Source organism: Alexandromys fortis, unplaced genomic scaffold (assembly GCF_014885135.2).
Source record: "Alexandromys fortis isolate MF-2015 unplaced genomic scaffold, M_Fortis_MF-2015_v1.1 scaffold_3, whole genome shotgun sequence".
In the NCBI taxonomy this organism is placed as follows: domain Eukaryota; kingdom Metazoa; phylum Chordata; class Mammalia; order Rodentia; family Cricetidae; genus Alexandromys; species Alexandromys fortis.
The window spans coordinates 30,309,865-30,328,569 of NW_026067909.1; positions in this window are offsets into that span (position 1 = coordinate 30,309,865).

Genomic DNA, 18,705 nt, shown 5'->3' on the forward strand with positions numbered 1-18,705 from the left:
AAGTTGCCATGAGCAACCCCTCCCACATGAGTGGCAACCAACTGTGTCTCCAGGCCTGCTGGCCCAGTGTCCCCAGGATGCAAAAAAGCATCCCCAATTGAGAAGTAATAGCCTTGGGACTGTGCTGATCTTCTTGTCATGACAGGGACAAAGAGAGACAGAACTTTATCCTCAAGTTGTAGAAAGGCCGACTTTAGCCTGATCCACCATGCCCCCATTTTGTCCATATTAAAAAGCAAACAGAACACTTGCCGTAACTGTATATTTTCCAAATTGTTTATGCCTTAAGAACACAGGATCTAGGTGGTCATATCTCACTATTCTGTACTGTACCTAACTTCTTAACAGAGCTGGGAAGCCACCTAAGGTTAAAGCTGATTTGAGAGTGGTGGCAAGCTGTTGTCTGGGGCAGCTTCTCCACGCACAGAGGGAGTCAGGCTCTGTCTCCGACCGACCACAGTCTGACTCAGGTCTCAGCGCCGCTGTCTCGGTGTTTATGTCGTGCTTTGCGGCATCAATCGTGCATCACACTTCCCGAGAACTTTTATTAAAGACATTCATTTTAAATAATAAGGTGGATGAGGTATTCTGAGCAATCACAGATTTGAAAATGCTATAAATACATATCAAAAATGTAATAGACCATAGCCACGATTTTGATTTGTGGAAAATCTGCCATTAACACAACAGGGTTACTAATTCACAACAAAGCTTCTAAGACAGCCTACGGCCATGGGCAACTTACAGAGGTTATGGGGGGGAAAATTAAAGCTATTATTACTATTATAAATAATTGATTATCATTTATTATGAAATAATTACCTTTAAGCTATTACCACAGTTAACAAGTGATTGCTTGGAGATTCTTGCTTAATCACTACTAAACCACCACGTACATATGGCCTATGATAGTCATTGTTCATTATTATTTTTTACAAGCACAGATGGTTTGGTACAATCAGTCAGGAAGACTGACGGGAAGAAATCTCTTTTAATGTAATCACCACATAAATATGTCAAATGTTTTTCTGTTTGTTTTGCTAACAGCATAACACGATTTTAATGAAGATGCTGAGGGTGGTGATTTTTTTTTTCCTGTCTAACTAGACAAAAGGACAATATGTACTCGAGCTATTTATAAAGTTTTATTATAAAAAGCCTTTATATCATAGACATATTCATCCCATCGGTACAACTCACCTTGATTTAATCTCAGATGGAAAATGCATGAAAGTGGTTATGACCCCAGGACAGCTCATGGTATACGGATGCTGGCAGCCCGTGTTAGAACAGCATGCTGGTGGGTTATGGATTTGTGTCTGTTTTGGAAAGACTGGTGCAGAGTCAACAGGGTAGTGGTGATGATAGCCAGTGTAGGAGATAATCAGGCCCTCACGTCTTTTGTTAGTGTAGTTATCTGTTTGAGAACACGGGGCATATTTATAAATATAAATATGTTCTAGGCTTCTAGGGCATATTTATAAATATAAATATGTTCATAGTACAGAAATAGGGGTTTATAGACAGACTTCTGCACCCAGTATCTCTCTTTCTTATACTCCGAAGACCTTCTTTCATCTCAAGGGCAAGAGTCTGAGCACTGTGCAGAAACATGCAAAAACAAGAAGAGCAGGAAATGGCCCTGGGTAGGTGCTGGTGCTAGGCTCATGAGAATCGGGTTTCTTGGGACAGGACTGCAGGAACTCTGGGGGTGGGGCTTGGGGTCTATCTCCACCTGCAGAGTGGCCCTGCACACCAGTGGTCTGTAGACATCCTGCAGGTCGGAGGAGGATTCATGTGATTGAATCCCAGCAGCTGGCCGGAAGTGTGAACCTTGGGTCTGGTCAAGACGCTTTTGCTTTGGCCACAGATGGTTTAAAGAAGGGGCACATATGGTTACTTCCATTCACCGAGCCGTCAGGGCAGTCATCTCCTGACAGGAGGCTCGGATCACAAGCAAGCTGCTCCTCGCTTGGGAGGCAGGGCATGAGCAGATGTTGAGGGTCTCCTTGGGGAGGCTTTGCATCGATTGCAGGAGAGAGTAGCTCCAGGGAGTCCAGGGCTCCAGCTCCACACCCAGCTGCCGTTGGATCTGAAGCCTGATTTCCAGTGCACGGTGTGTCCCCAGAGGACTCTGTGGAGGCTACTTCCAGAGTGGCCATGTGCCTGTTGCCAGCAATCTCCCTTTCCTCTGGAAAGCAAAGCATGTACAACGCTTTTAGGGAAGGAGAGGTCTCAGCTGGTGGGTCCTGGCAGCCGAATCTTTGGCAAATCACCCCCTTTACCAAAGTACTTCCATGTCTCTGGCACTAGCCAGCTCAAGCCAGCTCAAGCCAGCCAGTCACACTCCTCAGAGGCAGGAACAACATCAATCTCACCAAGGTTGTGTGTCTCTCATGTAAATAAAAGCTCATTGTCTAGAGCAAGTTGGAGCTTAGTCTTCTGGTGTGTCGATTCCTCTGTCCAAGGCACCCTTAGGTGCCCCATAGTGCTAGAGAAGACTTCCTCAGTGCCCACCTGCTTCTGCTCTTTCTTTGATAGCATCATGAGAGTAACTCCTCCAAAGAAGTCATTTGAAGGTACCACTGTCCTGCCCAGGTCTTCACCGCCTGAGTCACCAAGCAGTGACTCTCAAACTTGGGTGTGCATTGAAACCATTCTAGGGTCTAACTGGACCTACACCCACATCACATCTTGGCACGTGCAAGAGAAATCTCGTTTCATCTTGCATTGAGCCCAAACAGCCATGCGGAAGGTTCCATCGAGCAAACATCTCTAAGCCTCTAACTGACTACTGGAGAATCAGGTGGAGTAGCAAACGTTCTCTTTCTGGCTGGAGAAGTAGGAAGAGACTCGAGGAAAGAAAGAATAAGAGACCTGCTGACAGCCACCGAAGCCCATAGATAGCTCTATTAAGAATTCTCTGTTTCTCTCCTTCCTAAGTGGATCCATGTATGTCTCTCCTAAGGTCCTCTCTTGAGTAAATTAAGAGTGGGGGGGGGGCAGAGGAAAGGCAGAAGGGGAGAAGGGAGGAAGGAAGCAGAGTGAGGAAAATGCATAGTTCCATGAAAACAATAAAACAAGGGAAAAAAAAAAAAGAATTGTCTGTTTCGGGGCTAGAAAGATGGCTCCAGGGTTAAGAGCATCGGATATTCTTCCAGATGACTCCAGTTCAAATTCTGACACCCATATGCCTGCTCACCATGGTTTGTAAATTCCGGGTCCAGAGAGTCTGATGCCCTCTTCTGGTCTCCATAGGCACAAGGCATATACGTGGGGCACAGATAAACGTGCAGACAAAACACCCATGCACATAACTAAATAATAAGATAAATGGAATTGCTATTTCAATAGAGCCATTCCATTGAAAGGAAGTGTTGAATTGTCAGCTACAGCAATGAAAGAAGACAGAGTGGATAGAGTGATCGGGAGAGAAGATCATGCTGGTGTTTCAAATTCCCCAGCCTTCACTATGTGGAGAGCACACCACACTGTTTACGGTGCTACCCAGCACGGCCTACTTAGTAGATAAACATGAGCTCATGGCAGGTCTCTGACAACCCATTGTCACCCCACAGGCATACCCGCTCTTTTCGCCTCCCTATCCTCTGCCCTTACCACTGTGTCCACAGCCGAGATGATCGGCATTACAGGTTTGAGGGAGGTGATTGCAGGGCTACGGGCCAAACTGGTCTCAAAGGACCCCAACAAGAGAACTTCTGCTCCTGGGTGACAGAAACAGTCATTATTGCCAGTATTCATGACAACAATGAATCAGTAACCCAGGTGAGCTGAAACAAGGAAGGATGTCTCCAAACAACCACCCTGAATGCTGGCTGTTCTCAAGATGCTGAGTCAACAGCTCTCCAATGCATCTCCCTCTCCCCCCCCCCCTCTTTATCTCTCTGCCTCTCCCCATTTCAGGATCAAGTGAATAATTTAATGCAGAATTTGAGAAGAATTTTTAGGAGGACCTGATGATAATAAGTCTGAGTTTAAAGGTGTGATTGGTCTGGGTGCATGTTTGGAGAGCGAGTTTGACTTAGCCATCATGGTAAGCCCTTGCTGAATGAGCAGCACATAAAACAAGCTCTGGCTGCACACCCCTTCTCCCCTGGCTTGTGCTCTGCCCTCCGTTTTCCTGCATACATAAATCTGTCTAGAACAGAGGTGGCAAAACATTCCTAGAAAGGGCCAGACACGGTCCAACCGTCAACAGGTGCCTGAACACCCACACTCTGTCCACCATCTCAGGGACAGCAGCTGTGGACAGCAGGGGTTATTTTTTTTATTTTTTTATTTTATTTTATTTTATTTTATTTTTTGATTTTCGAGACAGGGTTTCTCTGTAGCTTTTTTTGGTTCCTGTCCTGGAACTAGCTCTTGTAGACCAGGCTGGCCTCTAACTCACAGGGATCCGCCTGCCTCTGCCTCCCTAGTGCTGGGATTAAAGGCATACGCCACCACTGTCCAGCTAGCAGGGACTATTTTGCAAGGTCTGGCATGTCTGGATTTGATCTGCCAACTCATTCACTGACCCCGAGTAACAGTCAGCAAGAGACAACCAAATGTTTGTTTAGGATGTTTGGCTGGTCGCATTCTGTGTAGACGAGTGTCACTTGATGGTAAGTATTCAGTGTTAGTATTTCTTACTTAGAGCACCGCAGTAGGACTTTTTAGTCCCCCAACACAACTGAGACCCATCCTGTCCGTGGTGAGAGCTCCCAAGCACGGCCTGAAGAGTCATAGCTACTAACCAGGGCCATCACCTCCGCTGTGAGTGCTGCTTCCTGCCCCAGATGCAAGCGCACAAACACAATTTCCGCTCACACCGGAGCTCTGTCACCCACTCAGTAATTAGGATGTGTTTTTCCAGGGAGAGGAATAAATGACAGGCAGGCTTCCGAGAGAGACAGGACCCAAGGCATGCACGGAATGCTAATCAGAAAATGGACCCAAGTTAGACATTCGTGGAAGGTACAAAGCAGCGTAGAGAGCCCTTCGTGATAGTTCGGTGTGTGTGTGTGTGTGTGTGTGTGTGTGTGTGTGCGCGCGCATGTGTGTATATGTGTGTGCATGTTATCTCTTTACTTTGTCGGGCAGGACCTTGGATGAGGAAGATTCAAGTTCAGATTACATAAGGAATTCCTGTTGGCCCCTGGTTTTCCCTGCTGGACTCTGTTGACCTCTGTCCATACTAGTGGTGACTTCTGCACAGTCTGCAGGTGCGCCCTGAAGTCCCCAGGGATCAGCCTCCCAGTGCAGTGCAGAAGACAGAGACTAGGCTGTCCCCTAGCCTGCAGCAGCCTATCTCAAGCTTTCTTGTCTGTTGACTGACATTCTCCTGGCCCAATCAAGAACCAGAGTGAGAGGGTGAGCCAATGGTTAATACTGAGAAAAAAACGACATTCTTTGGTGTCTGGTGGAAAGGACTGTAGGGTCTTCATAAACAGCAGCAACGACCTAGTGCCTGCTGGAACTCTGCCAATTACGGCTTTGCGTAAACACCTGCCCCACATCCTCTGATCACCCGGCTTGCAATGTTGCTCCGAGTTCCCAGTATGCAACTATCCATAACGGTACCTCGGGTTTCTGCCAAGGGAAAAGGTTGGCCCAGCAGCCACCTGCTCATGACCTTAGCCTTTGCTCTTTGGGGGCTTTCCTGTCATTCAGAAAGAAAATAATGCAGAGAGCAATGAAATCATGATCACCTGTCCTGTGTGTGTGTGTGTGGGGGGGCAAGTTGAGAGGGCCCCTTTGCTGGGCACCTCATTCTCTTCTCTACTCTTCTGCTGACGCTGGTCCTTCACAGTGGCTCGTTGATTGGGTTTGCCAGTGATTCTCTGACATTCTGCTGCTTCAAACAGAAACACTACTATCTCTTATCCAGGGGAAGGTGTGTGTGTGTGTGCTGCGCGCATGCACATGCTTTATTTGATCTTTCTACCGCATTCTGTTGTGTCCAGATCTTGGTGGCAGGATATTAGAAAATTCTCTGGCAACAGAACAAATTGTCTTTCCAACAAGAGTAAATGAAGAGTTGCACAGAGGCCAAGAAGGAAACAGCCCGAGGTCCTGGACTGTCTACTTCTTACCAGGACCCAGCTTCCTACCATAATAGGGCACCATCACTGCATCCAGGCATGCTGAGTTAGGAGGCAGAAGTTCTTTTAGTTCTAGAGATCTTGAGAAAAGATTTCTCCTTTGGGACACAGAGGCCCTCAAAGGGCTCTCGCTGGTCTCTGTTAGAAGTTAGGCAGACATAGAAAGAACCTAAGAAAACACACATTCTACAAGGAGTTACATAGTCGTAGCTGACACATGAAAACGTAAGAATTGTATAGAATCATATGGCACAGTGTAATACTATAATATGTGTGCATTGTACAGGGTCTAACTCAAGTTGAACATGCTTATATGGAATTCCCCTTTAAATGGTAATAATAATCTCAGAAATCATGAAATAGAGAAACCAGTCTATAATAGAGTCTGACAATCCAGAATATCCCCAGAGAAGAGAATGTGGTGATGATGGTGGCAGAGGGGAACAAGAGAGGAAGGGGAAAGAGGAGTAAGGAAGAGGAAGGGGAGGGGGAGGAGGAAGAGGGGAGGAAGGGGAAAAGGGGGGAGGAAGAGGAGGGAGGGGAAGGGAGGAGGAGATGAGTAGGAAGATCAGGGAAGCCCTGTCTATTAGCAAGGCATGCCTGGGATGTTCTTGGTTGTTGCAGTACATGTATGCAGTGTCTATGTTTGCTGTTTCATCTCATTATTCAACATATCTTTGTGGAATTGGATGCTATGAATTCATTAGTTGCTTCAGATTCAGACTTATGAATGTGATGCCCCATCCAGGCACCTTCTGCAATGAGATGGCCACCTTCTTCTGTTGACTTAGCTCATCTACAAAGTGTAGATACTGATCTAGCACCATTCTGCCTGTTTTTTTTTTTTTATTCTCAGGAACATTATTTAGCAAGAGGACAGGGGGTGGGTAGGTTGCTATGCAACTGTTCTAACTGGAATGTCAGGTCTGGAGACATCCCTAGCTGACAGGAAGAGATGAGGAAATACTGAGGCATGGGGACCTGCAGGTCTGTTGGCACTCTTAACTCACAGGGAGAGATAAGGGTTATTTCCTGGGTCCAGAACTTGCCCTACAGAGGCTTCTGAATAACTTACTTAACTTGTGAACTAAGATGGCTTGACTCTAACCAAATACAAGTTTTTGCTCCCAGCACAAAGGGAATTATCCTTCATACAGGTGGGCTTTATCCAATCCCTTGAAGACCTGAGCAGAGAGAAGACTGTCTTCCCACAAGAAGGGATTCCATGCTAGCTCTTGACCTCACAGCAACATCAGCAACATCAGTTCCCAGCTTGCTTAGAAAGTTCTGGACTTGTTCTCTCTCTCTCTCTCTCTCTCTCTCTCTCTCTCTCTCTCTCTCTCTCTCTCTCTCTCCCCCCCCTCTCTCTCTCTCTCTGTCTTTCTCCCCATCCCTTGCAACCCTGTTATTGCCATTTCTTTCTTGCTTTTCCCTTTGAAGACTCAAGGTAGACATCTGGGAGGAGTGGGAAGGTTGAATCAGACTTGAATAGGAAAACAGAAGCCCAGTTAAGACTGAGTTTCAGACATGTAAAAAATGCTTGATGCTTGGCGCACGGTGGGAGACAGCTTCTGCTGGAGTTCACTTTTAGACAGCTGCCCCGCATTATCGTTAGAATTCTCTCCCAACAGGCTGCTGGGTGCGAGGACTGGTTTGCTCTCCCACACACTCACCACAGGGTCTAAGTTCCCTTCTTCCATCCAGCCTCTAGACGCTGCCTGAGTTTCCACCCGGCTGCGTTTCCAGTCTTCTTTTCATGACTGCTCCATATAGCAGGAACTCTGACGCTTTTCACTGGACCTACTACGTGTTACATCTGCTGTGAGAAAAAGGCATGTCTGCTGCGGACAGGCAGTCATGGCAATCCTGGATTGGGGAGGCTTTTCTTCTTCTAAGAACCCTTTGTGACATCCCTTACCTTTGCTTCTCAGCATCTGTCTGCCTCTCTCAGCCCCAGGTGACCCAGAGCTCCATTTCTTCTCCTAAGAAGGTCAGTGGTGTCTCCCGGGCTCCACAGCCCTGCAGCCTGAGAGGTTATTAGCAAGTCTCTGAAGCTCCGCTCACAGGCCATCCCTCCCCTTTCCAGACACTCTGCAGGCATTTGTGGAATGGATAAGTGGTGGAGCTCTGCACTGGTACGACTGTGGCTGACCATACGACCATAGGGCTCAGAAGTTCTGGGACATTCTTGGTTATAACTACGCGTTTCCTGCTCATCTAACTCACCGTCCTCCCACTCCCACGGTTCAGAGCCTTGTTGGTGTCTGTTGTACTCACTGCGTCTCAGGCATAGCAGCATTTGGAAGGCTATTGCCAAGGAAACTGGGCTCACTGGTTAGTTTTTATTACCAATTTGACACAACTGAGAGTCGTCTGGGGAGAAGAAACCTCAGTTGAAGAGTTGCCTCTATAGGATTGGCCTGTAGCCATATCTGTGAGGAATTGTTTTGATTGATGTTTAATGTGGGAGGGCCCAGCCTATTGTGGGAGGTACCATATAGAGATAGAGATAGAGAGATAGAGAGATAGAGAGATAGAGAGATAGATAGATAGATATAATGACCAGAGAGCCACATTCTCCTGTGATTTCTGCTTCAGTTTGTCAGTGCATTCTGGTCCCTTCCTGTCTCTGACCTCATGACAGCTTCCTCTGCCTTCTCTCCTACCTCCATGATATCCTGTCTTGTCTCAGTCCCCCAATAGTAGTCGGAGACCCCAGACTGCCGCCTCTGACAGAGTAAGACAAAATGAAGCAAATCTGTTCTCTTTTTAACCATTTCTTTCACGTGTTCAGTCACACTGACAGGAATTAACTAGCACAGTTGGAATTATCAAAATGGATTTTATCACTGACAAGGAAGTGCTGGGTGTCTACCAGGGGCCCTGTGAGCTCACCTAGCTCACGCCAGGGCTAGAACTGTGGCTGCGGACGAGCAGCTGGAGTGCCGTGGTCCATAGCAAGTCCCAAGGAGAAGGTACAGGGCTCGCTGTGCTGTGCTCCCACAGTTACACACAGCAGGGTTCATAGCCCGCATCATGGTAATAATCTATGGTCAAGAGCTAGACAGGGATGGTTCAGTGTGCTGATGTGTGTGCATGTATGTGTGTATGCATGTCTGCGCACGTGTGTGAAATCCTTGTGTTCAATGGAGGCTTCCCACCTTTGAGTGTTCCGTAGCTATAGTGATAGATGAAAGCCAGGCTACCAGAACCACCCAAGCCATTGGCTTCTGGCTCCCCTGTTTTGCAAACTTGGAAAATGGAATTCTACTATAATGGGGGGTGGGTTAGAAAGGAGTTTTATTACAGGATTACAGATGGGAGCTTAAGAGGAAAAGACAGAGAAGCGTACAGGAGAAGTGGGTCCCAGAAAATGGGCTGCCATCTGGCTGTGAGTCTAGGACTTTTACAAATATGGACAGGGCCTTCAGAAAAGATGACCAGGGGACAGTGAACCAGCACAGCTGAGCCCAGTGTGAGAGTCCACACCCTGAGAAGGATTTATCCTCTGTACTGTCAGATGGGATCTAGTTCAGAACATCAGGCTGCCATATTGGAGAGAAGAGGCCTGTGTATCAGGGAGAAGAGGGACCAGTGCCATGACTGTGGTGAGGAGAGAAGATGAGGGTGGGACAGGGGAGAGAGAAGGAGGAAGGGAGGGGGATATAGAGAGGGAGGGGAGAAAGGGGGAAGAGAGGAAAGGAGAGAGAGGGGGAGGGAGGGAGAGAGAAAGGTAGAGAGAGAAAGGGAGGGAAAGAAGGAGGAAGAGCAAGGTTTGACTCAGGTTTAATAGGAGGATATGGAGCATGTACCTAAGGCCTATGCTATTATTTGTCATGATAAAGTGGGAGGGGGAGGGGTACCTCTGGCAGGCTGGGCCAGGGTCTGCAGTTATGAGAGCATGCTCCATGCAACAGCTCTAATGTAAGAAAGTTATTGGGCAGTGGGGGAGTGGGGAGTGAAGGACCTAAAGGCAGTCTTGGAGTTGGGTCACTAGAGAGGCAGACAGACACACACAGAGAGACATAGACCAGGCAAAGAAGCAAGACAGGAGCGAGAGAGAACTGTGATAGATGATACTTTAAGGGGAGCGCCTGTCATACAGGGAAACATGCCACTGAGGGGACAGTGGAAATGGTGCCACACCTGAGGCTGGTGATGACATAAGCCGCCAAAGGCAGGCCTGCTGGAGCTAATATTAGTGACAGAGCGTCACAAAGGCCTGTAGCGATGATTGCAGGGTGGGTGCGGGGTGGTGGAGCACCTGGTTCTGGAATGTGAACGGTTCTTGGTTAACTAATCCTACCAACCTCCATCAACAGCCCAGGCCTCAGAATCCAAGACTGAGAAAGCATAGAGAAACTGTTTTTCTATGTCAGCCAGAGACAGCAATCTGGCTCTCAAAGCCTCCTGAGCCTCCCTGAGGTTTTACTTCCATCCTCTGCTTCCGGGAAGAGCTTTGCAGGAGGCCCAAGCATCCTTCCCGTCTCTCCACTTCTTCATATTCGTAAAAGCCATGTTTAGGGGTGGCATATTCTGAACCCCATTGTAGTGGGGTGTTTCATTCTTTATAGAGAGATATCCGAACTGAATGCCTGGGCTGGTTGGAAACATCTGGACTTCATACACCCGCTTATGTACACATCTGGGCTCCTACCAGGGAGAAAGGAGGCACACTGCCCTGGGATCTTTAGCTACAGACCTTTCTCTGTAGATTCTGCAGACTGTGCCAGCCAACAGCAGCTTTAATGAAAAGATGAGCATCTCACTGGCCCTCTTAACTCCCCATCTGCTCTGTGTTCACTGGCTGCCTCCTGCACGGCAAAGCCACGCTTGGGGAACTCTGGGAACTCTGGGGCCGGCTTCCTTCCACTCTGGGAAGCTCACGTTCACATCTTCTTTGGTGGTCTGCAGGCTCTGCTGGAAGGGCCCCAGAATATCATGCTGGCTTCTTGCTAGACAACTGACTTGGTGGTGGTGGGGTGTGTGTGTGTGTAACTGTGTGTGTATGGGCTCCCACGCTAAACCCTGCATGGAGGGACCTCTCAAAAAAAAATTACTGAGGGCATCTTAATTAATTTGTTTTCTTTATTTCTTAAAATAATTTTGTTTTAAATATAGTAAAAAATGTAATATTTCTTTTTTATTTTATCACACTGAAAAGAAACACGTCTATGCTACAAGCAACCCGCTACGGATTTCTAGAAGACATTTGAAAGACCGGGCCTTTAGCTCCAGGCAGTCTGACGCTTAGCTTAGGGACCTTTCCTTTTCCTTCAACAAAGGAGTCCTCAATTTACACCTCTGTAGACCCATCTCAGCAAGTTCAGTCTTTCCATTAACCCCGGGTAGCCACAATGACTTCCTAATACCAGTTAATTAACAAACACTGGTTCTCCAACAGAGGGATCCCTGGGAGAGTCTTTGGTGTGGTCCCCAGACTGCTGGAGCGGAGCTCCGCGAGCTTCTCCTTTGTTCTCTCCAACACTTTCCTTGTGGGCCGCGGAGCGCTTTGAATCTCAAATGAGCTCTCTAATTAGTCTCCTGCGGGACGGGCAGGGCTGTCCATTATCTCCACTTTGCAGATAGTAACAATTTACAGAACTTGGCTGAGGTCACCAGAACATTAGCATCCCAGCCAGATTAAAACTCCTGGTTCCTAAACCCTGCCCTCCTATCCTGGTCCCTAGAAAAACGCCGCCCCATCCTTTGGGGTTCGAATTTGTTAAGTACCTGAGACCTGACGGCTACACCTTGAGTCCCGGAGGTTAAGGAGGATTGGGGGAAAGGTGTTAGGCGTGTTTGTTTAGATTATACTCTGCTGAAGGGCTTGCCAGCACCGTGCACGCCCCAACTCCAAGAAAACAATGCCATTTACACAATCCCTAGACTGCCACCATTGCCTGGGCGTTTCAAGGAAGGACCAAATGAGCATACTGCCTGCGGGCAGGTGGTTCTCAGTAGTAAAGTACGGCTGTGGATGGGGATTCAGGGCGCCCTGTGGTGATTGCAGATGCCAACCGCATTTCTGGGTATGTTATTTGAGCCTTTTTCTGGTGTGTTAGATAGTCGTGATGTGAGAATGCCCATCTTTTCCGGAGACATCCGAAGAACACGGAGTGGTCGAAGTACAGGGCTGTGACCAGAACTAGGCCTCTGACAGGAAACACACATGCGCAGTCTGTACAAAGCTAGTTCACCATTTATGGACGCCAGCCAAGGACCAGCCAGTACCAAGGGCTGTTATTGGATGCTCTGCAGGCAAATTTCCCAGCGTGCCTTTGGAGGGCCATCGATGAAGAAAGAAGACGTAGTTTTTCCTTCCCCGAGCTGAATTGCTCAGGAATGCTGTGGTCACTGCAGATGTGCGCTTATTCTGGACACTCGACTGACACAGACTCCCAGGCTCCACTCCCCACCCTCTCTCTTAACAGTAAACAAGTCTGCACGCTGACTGTGGGAACGGACTAATGAGTGATTAGGCGGTCCAAAGTCACCAGAATGGAATCCCAGGGTGGACCCCTGGGTAAAGGAGAGTTTGGGGATAAACGCAAACACATTCTTGGGATTCCAGATCTCAGTGTTATGCCAGGGAGCAGCTTGCTAAGGGTGGGAGTGGAGGTTACCATAGGAAGGCAGAGTTGACTGTCAGCCTCCTCACCCGGGCGGGCACGGATCCGAGGAAACAAGAATACCGTTCTGTCTCCCCCAGAAATGAAAATAATATCGAAATAAGGCAATTCTCTATTTTTAGCAGTATTAATTTCAATCCAAAGCAAGGAATGATTTTATTTATAATTGTTATTGTTATTATTATTTTATTGTTATCAACATACTTGAGTTACCGGCCAAAGAAACAGGCATTTTTTATGTGGGGTAACCTATGCGAGCACCGCGTTTAGCCTTCAGGAGACACAACAGACAGCTCTGAAAACTATCAAAACTGTTTAGTAAGAAGTCCTCTCCCCTTAGCCAAAACGTGACAGATCGCGCACACCCTGGTGGGTAAACTGCATCCCACGTGTGGCAACCACGGCCAGCATGGCTGTTAACACCGCTTAAAGGCTTCCAGGGCTGTCTGTCATTGGCAGGTAGAAGCAACTCCAACCAGCGGCACCCCTGGGTAAATCAGCTGATCATTTCCAACAACGTAGCTGCACAGACATTAACTTAAATTGTACCCACCTGCCACTTCTCTGAAGTAGAGAGGAGGAGAGAAGGCGCTCTCAGGGTAGGCCGCGGGCTCCCATTTATGAGGGAGCAAACAAGCTTTCTTCAAAGGGTCGCTTCAGCTAAGGTGGCTTATCCCCCTTGAAAGACTCCTGCCCCCACAGGCTGACTTTGAGCACAGCTGACCCCTGTTCCCATGGGAACCTGAGGAGTACAGAATTGCTGAAAACAATTCTACAGTCTTTTAATTTGTTTACTATTTCAAACTCTTGAGCAAGCCCCGAGGTTTAAATTCTATTCCAAATTCTGCTTTTCTGACATTTGAAAGAAAAACCAGGAATAAGAACCCCTGGGGCTATTTCACAGGGAAGATGCCCTGAGGAACTTATATTTCTCTGAGGCCAGCCTGTTCCGTTAGATGTGGGGAAGCTGAAGCCAGACGTTCAGTTTCTTATGAGCGAGTGTAAACAGCTAGAGCAACCTCACCTGAGTGCTGTTACCTTGCTGGGGTCAGTCTGGTGTAAGCAGAGACTGTCATCTAGGAGTCCCCTCTGGTGATGCCATGGTGTCTAGATGGAGTCACAGAGCTCAGACTTTGAAGGCCAAGAGAATTGGTCGATATTCCTATGGTTATTTGGATTCTTGGGAGCTGCTAAAAGTGCTTGAGTAATAACTTATCAGGACCTGCTGATGCTTCAGCTACAGCATCTGTCTGGCTCTGTGAAAGGCATCAGATACTGGGAAGAAGGATGCAAGAGCCATTTGTGTACATCCCGAGGACGTCGGTCCAGCTCTCTGGCAGAGCTGCCCTTTAGTGAGATAAAGAACTCTTAGTAGGGCCGCCTGTTTCTTCGCCATAATTAGGGCAAAATCAAGTCATCAGCTCAGAACGGCTTTTTCATAATTTGTCTTCAAATAAGGTTCAATAAGGCAAAGGGGATTCACTGGATTGGATATCCTTTGCTTTTGTACCTCCCCCACCAGTTAGCCACCCTGATTGGAGGCCTTAGCATCATCTTGATAAGGACTCAACTAGACATGGCTTCCGTGCATGGTGGTGACTTCCTCTGGGCCTTCTCCCAAGCAGACACCCAGGTTCAGGCCTGCCCCAGCTGGGCCACTGCGACTGAAGCTATTGGACGAGATAGCAGCAGCGTGGCCTCTGTGCTCAGGAGAAAGCACCCTGGCCCCACTCGCTGCTGTGCTAAGCACAGAGGCACCCTGTGCCTTCTTGGTTAATGGGTTCCTGGAGGGGAAACAGAATGCAAACTCACAGCTTGATGCTGAGATTTACAGGTGGGGTCTTTGGGAAGAGGGCTCTCTGTAGAGAGAGGGAAGCTACATCCTCCAGCCTTTCTGTCAGGCAGCAGCATGGCAGGGCACTGGTCTATCCATTACTGGTGAATGATCTCTCTCGGGCTATTATCAAACACAGCACGTCTGACTCAGCAGCTCTGCCTTGAGTTACTTTATCTTAGAGGACAGCCTTGAGCCAATTTCACCGAGGATTGAAAAACACCGTCCTCCTTCCCCTTGGGGACCAAGCTGTGTCCAGCAGCACCGGCAACAGAAAGCAGATCGGAAGGCAGATTGTATGAGTAGATTTCCCAGAGGCTAATTAGATTCGGAGAAGGGGAGAGAGGTTGATATCAAAATAAGTAAATGGCAAATGAGAAGAGTCTTAACAGCTAAAGAAAACTCTGGACGAGGAAGAGGAGTCCAGATTGCGTGATTATTTCCTGAATAATTACTATTAGAAGGAAATATAGTGCTTCCAGCCTCGTGAAGGTGGGGCTCAGATCAGCAGATGCCCAGGATAGCAGTTTAGAAAGAGTGCCTGAACACCCGAAGGTAACAGTTTGGTAGGAGCAGTTTCTTACATACCGTTCTTGGTCTCTCTCTTTCTCTGTCTCTTTAGCTCTCTCGTGTGTGTGTGTGTGTGTGTGTGTGTGTGTGTGTGTGTGTGTGTGTATTTGTATGTGTGTGTATTTGTGTGTGTGTGTATATATGTGTGTTACATGTGCATGCAAGCTGCACATGAGTTCCTGAAACTGGCATTACAGGTGGTTGTGAGCCACCAGACATGGATGCTGGGACAGGATTAGGATGGTCCTCTGCAAAGTCAGTAAGCACTCAGAACTGCTGAGTCATCTCTCCAGGACCCACAATGCTCTTTGGAATGTTATTTTATTAGTAGTACATGGTTTGAATAAGAATAGTCCCCATAGACTCATATATTTTTATGCTTAGTCACCAGGGAGTGAAATTCGTTGAAATGATTAGAAGGATTAGGAGGTGTGGACTAGTTGAAGGAAGTTCGTCATTGAAGGTTGGCTTTTAGGTTTCAAAAGTATCTCTCGGCCTTTGGATCAGGATGTAGCTCTGAGCTACTGTTCCAGAACCATGCTTACCACTATATTGCCTGAAATTGTGATAATGGACTAAACCTCTGGAACTGTAAGCAAGCCACCAATTAAATGCTTTGTTTTTATAAGAATTGTCTTGGTCATGGTGTCTCTTCACAGCAATAGAACAGTGATTAAGACAGCATAAAACATAAATCTTGTTCCAAAGTCAAGAAGAGATGATTAATACCGAGTCTCTGGGACCCAGAAACACCAAGTCAGATTGCCCAGAATGGCATTTTCTGCTGTAGAAGTGAGAACATGAACTTTCATAGTTGTAGAACCAAAAAGTCATAAACCAAGGCATTTATCAAAAACACTGGTGAGGACATTGGGTAGGCAGATTGCAGCAAAGCAGAAAAATCTCTGCTTTTGGCCTGAGATACTCTCTGATAACATTCTCAGCCAACATTGGTCAAGACCAATGGGGTTGCTTGTCGCTGTCTAAGTGTTTCTATTGTTGTGATGAAACGCCATGACCAAAAGCAACTTGGGGAGGAAAGGGTTTATTTGGCTTACACTTCCACATTAGCATTCATCATTGAAGGAAGTCAGGACAGGAACTCAAACAGGGTAGGAACATGGACTCAGGAACTGATGCAGAGGCCATGGAGCCGTGCTGCTTACTGACTTGCTCCTCGTGGCTTGCTCAGCTGCTTTATTATAGAACCCAGGACCACCAGCCTAGGGACGGCATGACCCACCTTGGGCTGGACCTTTGAAAATGTCCTACAGGCCTGCCTACAGCCTGATCTTATGGAGGCATTTTCCTAATCGAGGTTCCCTCCTCTCAGAGGGCTTTAACTCATGTCAACTTGACATGAAACTAGCCAGCATACTGCTAAGTTAATATATTCTTGTGATAAATTCAGAAAGTGGGTGGTATAAGGCTATTAAAAGGACTAAAGACAGCTCAGGATAATTTGGCTTTTGATCTACAACCCTTCAGGGCTCCATAACCAGAAAGCTTTAACCAGGCAACCAGTCTGCACAGTCTGAGACACAGGTGTGGCTGTTCCCGAAGTCTTGGTTGACAGAACAACTGGGATGAGAACCGAAGCTAAAAGGTGGATGGGCAAGCTCCCAGCAAGGACCCGAAAAGCTTGGGCCCCACAATTGTCCTGGCTGAAGGGCAGGAATGCAGAGGACAGCTCTGGGTCCTAATTCCTTCTCCTCTCCTCTCCTAATTGAGCTCCCCTGCCTACGAGATCCACATGTAGTGTGACTGACTCCAGTCGAGACACTAATCCACTCCTGTAGACAGTTTTGGAACTAGATCTCTGACCTCTCATGATAGAAATGAATTATATTCAGGCCCCAATTTCAGCCATTTTCCAAGTGATTTTAGGGTCCTGCTCTGGAGAAGAGAATGTTGCAGGACCCTTAGAGACCATTAAGGATGAACCCCTCCGAAATGGGATACTCTCCTGGCCCTGGGTGGAGACATGATGCTCTGATAGCCTCAAAAGACTGGAACATTAAATACCATTGTCGTCTCCTGTCAATCACCTGGCCAAGAGTTCCATTTAGGAAGACTGACTCCCCTAAGACCTTGTTGCAGACATGGTATGACATGAGCTGTAAGTTGACTATGATGACGCTATTTTGGTGCCTCAAAAGTATGTGTGTGGTATCCTCAGGAAAAAAAGAATTCTGGGAAGAAAAACAACCGAAGGATATAGGCTCTCTTCAAAAGTCAGCTTGACCTCGCTATTTTTGATAATCCTATATTTTGGCTTTTATAACTATATGCTTAGTTTGCAGCTGCAGGAAGGGAGCCTTGGGGATTTTCCAGCCAGAATGTCATTTTGTTGTTTAAATATGGACTTGGAGAAAGTCTCAGGACTGCACTTGGGATCCAAATACCCAGGTGTAGTCTCCAGAGGGCTATAATGAAGACTTTCTGTTGGCTCATAGACTTTGTCTGAGTGATCTTCTCTGGTGGAATCCCTGCAACAAATGGGAGGAATAATTATTCCTTTACTGAGACAATACACTTTTCCTTCCTTAAAACCCTCCTTTGTGCAGTTGCCTGTGGGGCTGCAGCCATACAGCTCAGTTAAGTCTGCCCACTTTTCTCAGTGCTAGCTCAGAAAAGCACAGCCTTCACTTCCTTCCTTCCTTCCTTCCTTCCTTCCTTCCTTCCTTCCTTCCTGATTCTGGATAAAGTCTAAGCATGTTTTCTCGGAATCTTTGGGTCACCATGCTTTCTCTGAAGTCATCCCCACTTTCACCACATAGCTACTTGTCTCCATGTGGCTGCTTGCTGAACCAGCCTGACTTGAAAGGCGTGGCTTCTCACATCTCTCTATCCCTCTTCCATGTTGTTGCTGAGATTTAGAACTTGCTTGCTCCATTGTTTTCTCTTAAAGTCTAGCATCTTTTGGGATCTATTTGAAAAATTCTTTTTTATTTATTTATTTATTTATTTATTTATTTATTTATTTATTTATTATGTATACAATATTCTGTCTGTATGCCTGAAGGCCAGAAGAGGGCACCAGACCTCTTTACAGATGGTTGTGAGCCACCATGTGGTTGCCGGGAATTGAACTCAGGACCTTTGGAAGAGCAGGCAATGCTCTTAACCACTGAGCCATCTCTCCAGCCCCCGAAAAATTCTTTTAATGATGAGACTAAGACCTCAGGACAGGGACCCTGGTCTTCACAGTACCATGTAGTGCCCAACATAGGGCTGCCTAAAGTTTCTAGTAGTAACAACACATCTTGGTGAATTCTTGGGGTTGACTTTTGGAGCTTGCTTCAAGGGCAGTAGTTGAGCAATAGCATAATGGTTATATAGTCTTGTGACCCCTCATTACATATGTGGGGACAATGAGTGCTTGGTGGCAGTCAGGTGACCCTGACATTTTGCTTTTGCCTCCTTCTCCTTCTCCTCTAGTTCCTCCCATTCAGTCCCTGCCTTCTCTTAATATGCATTTAGTTAATGATTCGGCCTGAGGGACCTAGCTGTCCTGATGGTGTGCGCAAATGCCTTAATAGTGCCTTGATTGCTTCCTTATCTA